At 49.7% G+C, this 9,826-nt stretch overlaps 1 long non-coding RNA gene across 2 annotated transcripts; it reads right to left on the bottom strand.

Moving 5' to 3' along the window:
- Positions 1 to 829: 829 nt before the first annotated feature.
- LOC112651736 (uncharacterized) lies at positions 830 to 7,571 on the bottom strand. 2 transcript variants are annotated; one of them, XR_004815326.2, is made up of 3 exons: positions 7,182 to 7,571; positions 6,532 to 6,686; positions 830 to 4,942 (listed from the first exon to the last, which is right to left on the bottom strand). It is a non-coding gene; the product is annotated as an uncharacterized LOC112651736 (long non-coding RNA). The 2 variants fall into 2 exon arrangements; XR_007410177.1 differs by having other exon boundaries at positions 6,532 to 6,683.
- Positions 7,572 to 9,826: the final 2,255 nt, after the last annotated feature.

Genomic DNA, 9,826 nt, shown 5'->3' with positions numbered 1-9,826 from the left:
CACCCACCTCCTAATCACGAAATCACATAGCTGATGTATACAGAGGGAGCCCAGGAAAGCTTAGACTTGTTCCAGCCTCCAAATAATCTTTCTATACATTAAATAATCTATGATTTCCTGACTGGGGCAAGTCCATCTCACCCCTGGGTGGTTTCACGGTGGCCCACCATCGCTTGGGCTTTATTGGGCAGCTGCTCCGCCCCGTGGACCCCCAGGACAGCAAAGAATACCCCGCCTTTCCCCTACAGCACAGCTCCCATCCTTGAAGGCGCTGCCGGCATCTGTATGCCAAGCAGGGAGCCCATCAGCATCCCCAAAGAGGGGTGCGCAGAAGCTGTGAAATAAAACCTGAACGTGGCAGGGGCGGGGGGGTTGTCGGGGACTCGATCAGGCCAGGGTGGTGGGAAGGACAGAGAGGCAGCAGTGGGGACAGCTTGCCTGCGTGGGCGGGGGGCGGTGTCAGGAAGGGGGTCCCCGCGAATCAGGCGGAGGTGAAAGCCGATGGGAGGCAGGTGCCTTTGCAGCCGGGATGTGGGGCCGCTTCCACGCAGCAGCCCCGTCAGCCGCCGTGGAGCAAACAAAGCCAGAGGTGCTGCTGCAGACATCGCACGCGGCTGGGAAACAGGGGCCGGCTGCACCTTTCAATGCTCTCATCTCATTAATCTTGTACCTCCGCAGTCCTCCTGAAGAGCGCACTCACCCAGGCTCATTCATTACGGCTCTAATAGCGCGGCAGGCATGGGCGCAGGGCTGCGGAGGAGCCGGCCTCTGCAGCAGCAGAAAGCCAGTACCTTCTGAAACACATTTACACAGCAATAAATAAAAGCGGTCTCAGTTTACCTCTTTATTAAACTCTATTTGCTCGTCGGAGTTAAGGGCCGCATTTGTGTCTTGCTATTCAAATTTATTTGTGCGCGTCCCCCAAGCTGGCCGCATTTATTCCAAAGCGCAGGGATGGTGGCTGGAGCTTCAGGGCTCTTTCATCATCCAGCGGCCCTCATTAAGGGCTCTGCTCCAGGCTCTCTGGTTCCATTTGAGCACCACGAAGACCAGCCCCATTATCCAGAGGGGAAAACAAAGGCCAGGACCCGGCGTGCCCTGTTGAGCCCCTCCCAGCAACCAGTGAGCTGATGACCCGAGGCTGATGAGACCAGAGTTCCCACACCCAGGACCAGAGAGGTGGTCCCCTAAAGGGGTTCCTGCAGCTTACCCGGCTGTCACCTGTCACGGGAACAGTCAGGGAGATTCACAGCATGCAACCTATTCAAATTGGTTTTGACTTTGGATCTTCTCTCTCTTTCTCTCTTTCAATGCCTGGTCTTACTCCAAGAAACCTACTTGATATGTTTATTGAGAAGGCAGGATTGACCAGTCTGGAGGGTTTCCCTGCTTTGAGATCTCTTGACAGTTCCCAGGAAGGACAATTTCTTGCCTCTGCAAGCATTTCCCACGGCCTCTCCTCTAGGGCCTTGTCTTCTTTGAGAATCTTGCACTCTCTGTAAAAGACCCCGGTGTTAATTGAATTTAAGTAAAATAAAATTTAGAAAGAAAGAAAGAAAGAAAGAAAGAAAGAAAGAAAGAAAGAAAGAAAGAAAGAAAGAAAAAAGAAAGAAAGAAAGAAAGAAAGAGAAAGAAAAGAAAAGAAAAGAAAAGAAAAGAAAAGAAAAGAAAGAAAAGAAAAGAAAGGAAAAGAAAAGAAAGAAAAAGAAAGGAAAGGCCCCTAGTGGATGGGTAAGTACAATCACTAGCAATAAACTCTTATCCCAAAGCTCAGGGGTGCCTCCACCCTTCTGAGTGTAGTGTCCCAAATTCTCAGACTCAGGACTAAAGTAGGTTGGCACAATGCTGACTGATCATGACCAGAAGCCCCAGGTGGTCAGGTCTCCCTGGGCAGGTGTCACAAACAGGGTTTTGCATCAACAGGTTGGGGACAGCCTGGGAAAGTCACCTGAGGGTGCCTGAATGTATGGACCTGGCCTTCTGTGGAGATGAGTGGGGTCTTACCCTGCACCCCCAGTTCTTACCCTCCATGCTCCCCGCCATGGCTCACCCGTACTGACTGTGGGTGACACACCAGGAACACGTTGCTACCTCCAATGAGACAGCAGACCCACAGAAGCAGTGGGACAATCGTCCCCATTTCATGGGTGGAGAAACGGGCACAGAGAGGTTGTATGCCTTGCCCAAGCTCACACAGCCAGTCAAGATTCCAGTTCAGGGAGTCTGTTCCCACTCCTAACGTCTGCACTGCAGATCCTCCAGAAGCAGTGTCAGGAACCAGCCCAGCATCAGTGGCCTTCGGGAGGTGCTGAGTGATCCCTGCGTTAGAGAGGGAGGGGGGACCTGTGGGGTGGGAAGGGCTCGTGAGGGCCTGCAGCCAGTTCAAAGCGCCAAGTTATGCTGAATATTGGAGTCCTCTTTCCCTGGGATTGGTCACTGCTTCCTGCCCTTCCTTGGCCTTTTTCCCCCATTGACACCACAGCCAGGTGCTGGGCACTGCAGAACAAACAACGACCAGGAGACCAGCAGATGAGGACTCTGATTCCAGATTTGCTTCTCTCTAGCTGCAGACTTGGGGCAGGTCACCTCACCTCTCTGAGCCTGAGGGAGTCAGACCATGAATCCACACCTTCTATGTCATTCCAAGCCTGCTGCATGGATTCCTTTGGAAAGAAAGAGAACAGGTGACAGTCTTGGGCTGGCCGTGCCCGTGGCTTGCTGACTTATGAGCTGTGCCATTCCACGCGAGCCGCTTCTGGGTCTCAATTCCCTCATTTGGTAAAAGATGAGAGAACTCACACTTCCCACGCCATGTACACAGAGTCGTCGAAAGGATGGGACACCCAGGAAACATCCAGTATAGGAAGTACACGGTGAACATTGATTCAGTTCCCTTCCTTCATCTTAGCTTGGGTAGATGGGTAGGCAACTGGGGCAAAGGAGGGAATCTGTTCTTTTAATTTTAAGTTCAAGGGAAGAGTGCAGAGCAGCCTGGCCGTTTACTATAACATTGGAGCACTGATACAGCCAGGTCATGCCAAGTAAGAGTCTGAGAGCACTGACCACCAGCTGCGTGACAAGTCTTTTCTCCATTTGGAACGGTAGGTTGGGCAGACAGGACTCATTAGCTGGCCCAACATTGGCACTCTATCCCCTTTCCCTTGTCTTCTGGAAACCAAAGCACTGTATTCCCAGCTTCCTTTGCAGTTAGGAGTGGCCCTAGGACCAAGTTTGGCCAACGAAACAGAAACAAAAAATGTCTAAATCTTCAGAGTGGGTGGTAAGCTTCTGGAAAAGATTTTGTTGGGGAAGAGGATACACTCGCCATCTTGATCATGATGATAGTTCCACGTGTTTACGCTTCTCAAAACTGATCAAAAGGTACAGGTCACATACGTACAGTTTGCTGTGTCAATCATACCTCAAGGAAGCTGATTTACAAACTCTGCCAAGAGTCCTGAGAAATGCTGGGATTCCCAACCAAAGGGACCTTCGTGGAAGACACCTCTGTTCCCCCCTCTTCCTGCTTCAAATGAAGATTTGGTGCCCAGAGGCTGGGTTGGGAATAACCAGGGGGGCCACGTCTGTTGGAAGGCCACCAGAGATCCTGAGAGGTTGACTCCCAATCTGTCCACAGACACCTTTTGTTGAGGAAAATCAACACTTCTTTGTCTAAACCCTGAGGTTTGTGTCTTGTTGCTGCCCAAAGCCTTCCCACATATACGTCGGTGCTCAATCAGTATTTGTCAAATAAATGCATTAAGAGTTGGGTAAACCAAGGATCGGGGAGGAAGGAGAGGTCTGGATGATGTTTGGGGCCTGGAATTAGAGCTGGCCCTGGAAGGACGGGCAGGATCTGGCCAGGAAGAGAAGCCGCAGGCGTAGGTTCGAGGTGGGGAGGGCCGCAGGGACACAAGGTGAACGGATGGGGCACTCACAGATGAGCCCCTCTCGGAGGAAGAGGCAGCTTCACCCCTCCCTCTGTTGTGGTTAATAAGGCATCTTATAGTTTGCTTTCCTCCCACATTACTTTTTTTCAGTGGCAGAAAATTATAGCTGACAAGTGGCAATTGATCTCTTCACATTATTTTGAAGCAATTATATTGAAATGGGAAACAATGCTTCCAGGAAAGCGCCCGATAACAGAGTTGAACACAAAGCTCCCTCCAAGACAGATAGGGAAGGCCAATTTGCACTGTGTAGAAACTGACCAAATCTCCTTCCCCTGAAATTACAGTTAATTATTGCCTAAAAAATCTTCAAAGATAACTTCTGTTTCAACCCAAGGGGCAGAGGATAGGCCAGTGTCAGATAAGCTCCCTCATGGCTGTCCAGCCTGGGGCTTGCTGGGATTGCCCCCAAACCTCCCACATACCAAGGAGGTGGGGGTGGGGAGATCTGTGGACCCAAATCAGGGCACATAAAACCAGCTTCTACAGAGCAGATGCTATAATTCCCCAAACTCAGAAGAGCCTAGGACCCCCTTAAAGCAGATTTCCACAGGCCCCCGATATTACCTTATTATATTTGAATGTTGCTTACATCTATACAAACCAAAGGAAGTATAAATGTCCCCTGCTTATCGTTTATATCTGATGGCAAACAAAAACACCATTACAGATTAAGAAATAAGCCCTAAAACCAGAAGTGAATTAACAACATTAATCTAACATGAAAAATCACGCAGCCTTTCTCATACTGGATTTGCACCTGACCCCGGCACGCATGGCTACCTGCCACAGCACAGCCAGATCCCGTGAGATTCTCCTGGCCCTACTGTGTGCGTGGGACGAGGCCCCACCACTCGTCTCTACCAAGTTTCTGCTCACATAGCATGGCCCTCACCTGCTAAGGGGGCATCCCTGGGCCAGCCTTTGCTCTGTCCTCGTTAGTTCACAGCGATGCATATGGTGCCATCGTGACTGTAACACCCCTAGGTCATCTGAAAGCATAAAAGGGCACTTTGGTGTAAGCCATTCACCTGTATCAGTGGTTTTCAACCTTAGCTACACATCGGAGTCACTTAGGGAGGCTTTAAAAATCCTCATGCTTGGGGCCCCCAGGTGGCTCAGTGGTTGAGCGTCTGCCTTTGGCTCAGGTTGTGATCCTGGGGTCCTGGGATCAAGTCCCCACATCGGGCTCTCGGCAGGGAGCATGCTTCTCTCTCTCTGCCTGTGTCTCTGCCTCTCTCTCTGTCTCTGTCTCTCATGAATACATAAATAAATAAAAATATTTTAGAAATCAGGCTTTGTTAGGTGGGGCAGGGGGAGAGACGTGGGCTTTGGTCCCAGCTCCGTGACCTGGTGGCTGTGTGACCTTGGTCGAGGTGCTTATCAGTACTGAAAAGATGAGGAAAGGGCGAGTAGTAGCTGGCAGGCTTGTTGTGAGGCTCAACTGTATGTGGAAACACTTTGACAACTGCAAAGCACTATAATGGCTTATTTTGTAAATTAAAACCTATTTCAAAGGTGGTAGGGACACTTGTGAAACAGTTTACGAAAGCCACACAAAGCCATCTCTTCTGTCCATGTCCCGGGTGGGCTTTCCTAGAGGGGACCCTTCCTAGCAGTTTGTTGAGAAGTCCCTCCTGTTGCCAAAGCTGGAAAAAAAAAATCATCTAAGTCCCAAAGACGGTTGCTGATGGGTGGCCCACATGAGGGGACCTGTTCAATCTGGCGGCATTTACGAGCAGGGCAACCATTGGAACGAGCTCCTCTTCATTATCTGCCCCCTTCGTAACTGACGCTCAGCACAACGAATGAATGCTTGAATGAATGAAACGAATAAAGGATTTTAAAGACATCCCTGCATAGCACAGTTAGCGCAGAGCTCAAAAATTTGCTGACGCTTGAACATCTGTAACATAGCAAAGGGGCACGTGTTTTATGAGGAAACCAAGAAGGATCTTGGAAAACCAAGTAATTGAGTAACATGACAGCAGATGAATTTCATTTAGGGGAACAATTTTAAGTGTTCGCACAAGCTGATGGATTTTGAATTAGTTGTAACCTTTGGGAAAAAAAAAAAAAAAGATCTCAGTGTCGCTTTAGACACCTCGATGGAGTCCGAACCCAGTGGCAAGACTTCACAATTAAGATGTTTGGTCTGACCGGGGAGGGGAGAAAAGAGATGGAAATTATTTTAACGTCTGCAGGACAAGTCCGCCGAGAGAGGGACCATGGCACATCTCCTTCCAGAGAGACCTGGCCCCCAAGCCAGAAGGGAAGAGTCAACAGCAGCAGATCCACTAGCTTTCTCTTTTTGGGAAAACTGCAAAATAGCAGCTGGGAACAGAATGAGGGGAGTTCAAATTAGGAGCTCGCATTTATCTTACTCCATTTGGCAGAAGCCAACAGTCATTCAGAATGAAAAGCCCAAAATTTAAGGCAGAAAGAAGGAAATTGCTTTTTCTGGGCCACGTCTAATTAACCCTTGGAGCAACACAGCAATTCTCCTTTACTGCGACTTCTCGCTTAGGAAGACTCAAAAATAAAGATTAAATACGGGGTGTTCGTGAGCGGTTATTCTCACCAGGATGTAACTCGCAGAGGCCATCCATCCTTGTGCCCAAAGGAGCAACTGGGGCAAGAAGCACATCTCTGCTCCTGTGGCCTCCGTCCTACACGTAGGATGAGACACGCTACTAGGAGGAGTTTGTCTTCCAGAGCCTTAGCCGGTGGTTACTGCTGAAAAAAGGGATGTGAAAAATCAGCCATAGGCGACTGCCCCAGGCTCTTCGAGGGAAGTCAGAGTTCCCTTTGATGTATCCTGGTGTTGACCCTGACTGCCCCCCACCCCACTCCAACCCCAAAACAAGACTTGGTAAATAGACACACACTTTCTGAAGGTCATCTCTGTCATTCTCTTGAGGTTTGGGGAAGGATTTCTTAAATTGTTGGAAAAGCTATTTGAAGAAAGAAAAAAGGAAGGAAGGAAGGAAGGAAGGAAGGAAGGAAGGAAGGAAGGAAGGAAAGGAGGGAGGGAGGGAAGGGAGGAAGGAAGGGAGGGAAGGAGAGGAGGGAGGGAGGGAAGGGAGGGGAGTGAGGGAGGGAAGAAGTGAGGGAGCAAGGGAGGGAAGGAGGGGAGGAAGGGAGGGAGGGAAGGAGGGAGGTTGGGAGGGAGGGAAGAAAGGAAAGCAATGCTTAGGCCAGAGGTGATCCATGACTCTGGGCAAAACCCACCTGAACATGGTTTCAAATCAGCAGCAGGGCCGGTGTGAATGCTTCAGCCTGCAGGACAGCGCACCTTCCGGTTGAAGGATCGGCCTTGGCTCCTCCGTATAAACAGCCGCATTAGCCCCAGGGGCAGAGAATCAGGCCACCTCCACTTCGAATATGCTACGTGTCCTCATTATGCAAAGGCACAAAACCGGGCAGGTGCTCCGTTTCAATGAAGAGCCGCACCAGCCAGCTACATGCGTCGACGGCAGGCGCGCCTCCGTGCAACCGGGTTGGAGTTACAGGAGGTCCAATTTCTGGAGATGGGAAAGCCGGGGACCAGGGACCAGGCCTCCATGGACAAAATAAGCTCTGAGAACCCCCTGGATTTCCAAAGCCTGAGCATCCCCAGGGTGGCCCCCCACCCCCCCACCCCCCCACCCCCCCGCCTCTGAGAGCGGCCTCTGCTGGCGAGGTGCGGCCCGCAGGCCGGCTGAAGGCGCAGAGAGCCTAGGATAGCAAACGTGGATGTGATGGATGGATGTGAAAATCTCGGGGTGGGGGGGAATGTACAGGCTCAAATGGCACTTATGTAACAATTCCCAAAGGAAAGCTCTGCGAAGGGCTGTGGAGTTCTGAAAAGAGAGCTCACCACAAATAGCACATCATGGGCGCAACTACCAACTCCCCTGCGCCAGAGGGAGCAGAAGCTGGCACAGACCCTTTCCTTACAAAATATCTTCCATTCGGTATGTGGAGACATGCACCTAACTTTGTCACGGGAGCCAACGCAAAAGTGATGTCTTTAGTTATCTTCTCACCGCCGATTTAAGAAAAAAAAAAAAAAAGGCTTCCAGCCGTGTGAATGGGCTATGGCCACACTATAGGCATCCCCTGAGTTTCAAGGCACATAGAGTTGGTTCCTAGAAAACAAACACTTATTTGTCCAGATAATTTAAACCCTCGAGGCAGAGGTTGAGATGCCTAGGATAGCAAACGCGCAGAAGGAGCGCATCAGAGTCCAAGGGGCCGCAGAAGGCTAGCTTCCAGGTTCTCCCTGCTGTATGGATGGAGAACCTGAATCCCAAAGAGGGGTGCTGACGTCCCCAGGGCCTTTTGGCAAAAGGCTAATCAACTCAGACAGACTCGAGGCTTGATTGTTACCAGCCCAGAGCTCCTTATCATTTGGTAGACAGGCTCCTGGATTTTTGTAGCAAAGTTCCCATTTAAGTAGGATGTCCCCTCATCCCTCCAAAATATGATTGTCTAGTGGAAACTCCAATAATTCTTCACCAAACCATATTTCTCAGACTGTCTCTGTCCTCCCCAGGAAAAAGTCCTTTTTTTTAAAAAAAAAAAAAGATTTTATTTATTTATTCATGAGAGACACACTGAGAGAGGCAGAGACCCAGGCAGAGGGAGAAGCAGGCTCCATGCAGGGAGCCTGATGCAGGACTCGATCCCAGGACCCCGGGGTCACGCCCTGAGCCCAAGGCAGATGCTCAACGGCTGAGCCATCCAGGCGTCCCTGGTCCTGACTTTTGATTCAGAAATTATGGTTACGGTAACACTACACCCCTCTCATTCGTGTTAACCTGGATGGCTGTCAGTAGGGTGAGGTATGCCCGGAATAGGTAAGGTACATTAACCACTCAAGAGCACGAGGAAGAGGAGCCCACCCAGCCCACCCGGAACCCTCTTCCCACAGGAGTAGTATCTCCTGCCACCCACCCCTAGGGCCTCTTGCAGGAGCTGAGAACTTCGGTGCCCTTCAAGAGACAATTAGAGTCAACTTAAAGAAAGCTGAATTAGAGAGAATGAGCCTCCATGGATTCAAGAGCGTCTTCCCTCCCAATGTCCCTTATGTTCCTCATAATGGATCCTTTCTTTAAACATTACACCCCTCAATTAGCTCATAATTGCTGTCCATGCCGTATGAATTATGCATCACACAATGCGAATCCAGGTTCCCTGGCACCGGACAAGTCACAAGCTGTTGAAGAAGCTGCAGTAATTACCAAAACAATCCCAGGAGACCTGGACAAAATGAGCATTATCTGGTCGCCAGGCCCTTCTTTCTGCCCCGCCTTTCCCACCTGCAGCCGGGATTCGCCCCCTCCCCACCGAGCGTTAATAAGTAGTGGCTGGGGCTGGAGCCCGTGCCCTGTGCCAAGCAACGTGCTAACCCGCCTTCACAGTTCTATTCCTTGCGATCCTTGGGAGGCAAAGACTACAGTTTTACATATCATACAAACTTAGCTTAAAATACCCTCTCCTTCTGGAGTTTCTGGGTCTCACATGCCGGGGCGTGGGTGAGGTTCACCTTGGTGACATAAGTGGAAAAGAGAGCTCGTTTAAGTAAGTGACAAATGTCATGACAAGGGATGGCTGGAAGCTATGCAAAAGGACAAAGAGGGCACTTTGGAGGCACTCAATGTGTTCATTACCAGTCAAATCACATTTATTGAGACTACTTGTTAAGAACCTCTAAAGAAGGGTTAATATATATATATATATATATATATATATATATATATATATATGTATATATACACAAAAAACATTAAAATTGCACTTCTTCCCATATATTCATATTCATGTATGCAGATTCTTAACAAATTTCAAACAATTATCTCAAATCGTCTAGTTACTACTACTACTACTACTAC

The sequence above is a fragment of the Canis lupus genome, chromosome 4 (genome assembly GCF_003254725.2).
Source record: "Canis lupus dingo isolate Sandy chromosome 4, ASM325472v2, whole genome shotgun sequence".
Lineage (NCBI taxonomy): Eukaryota > Metazoa > Chordata > Mammalia > Carnivora > Canidae > Canis > Canis lupus.
Note: the sequence above shows the minus strand (reverse complement) of the source record. Positions and strands in the feature narration are given on the sequence as shown.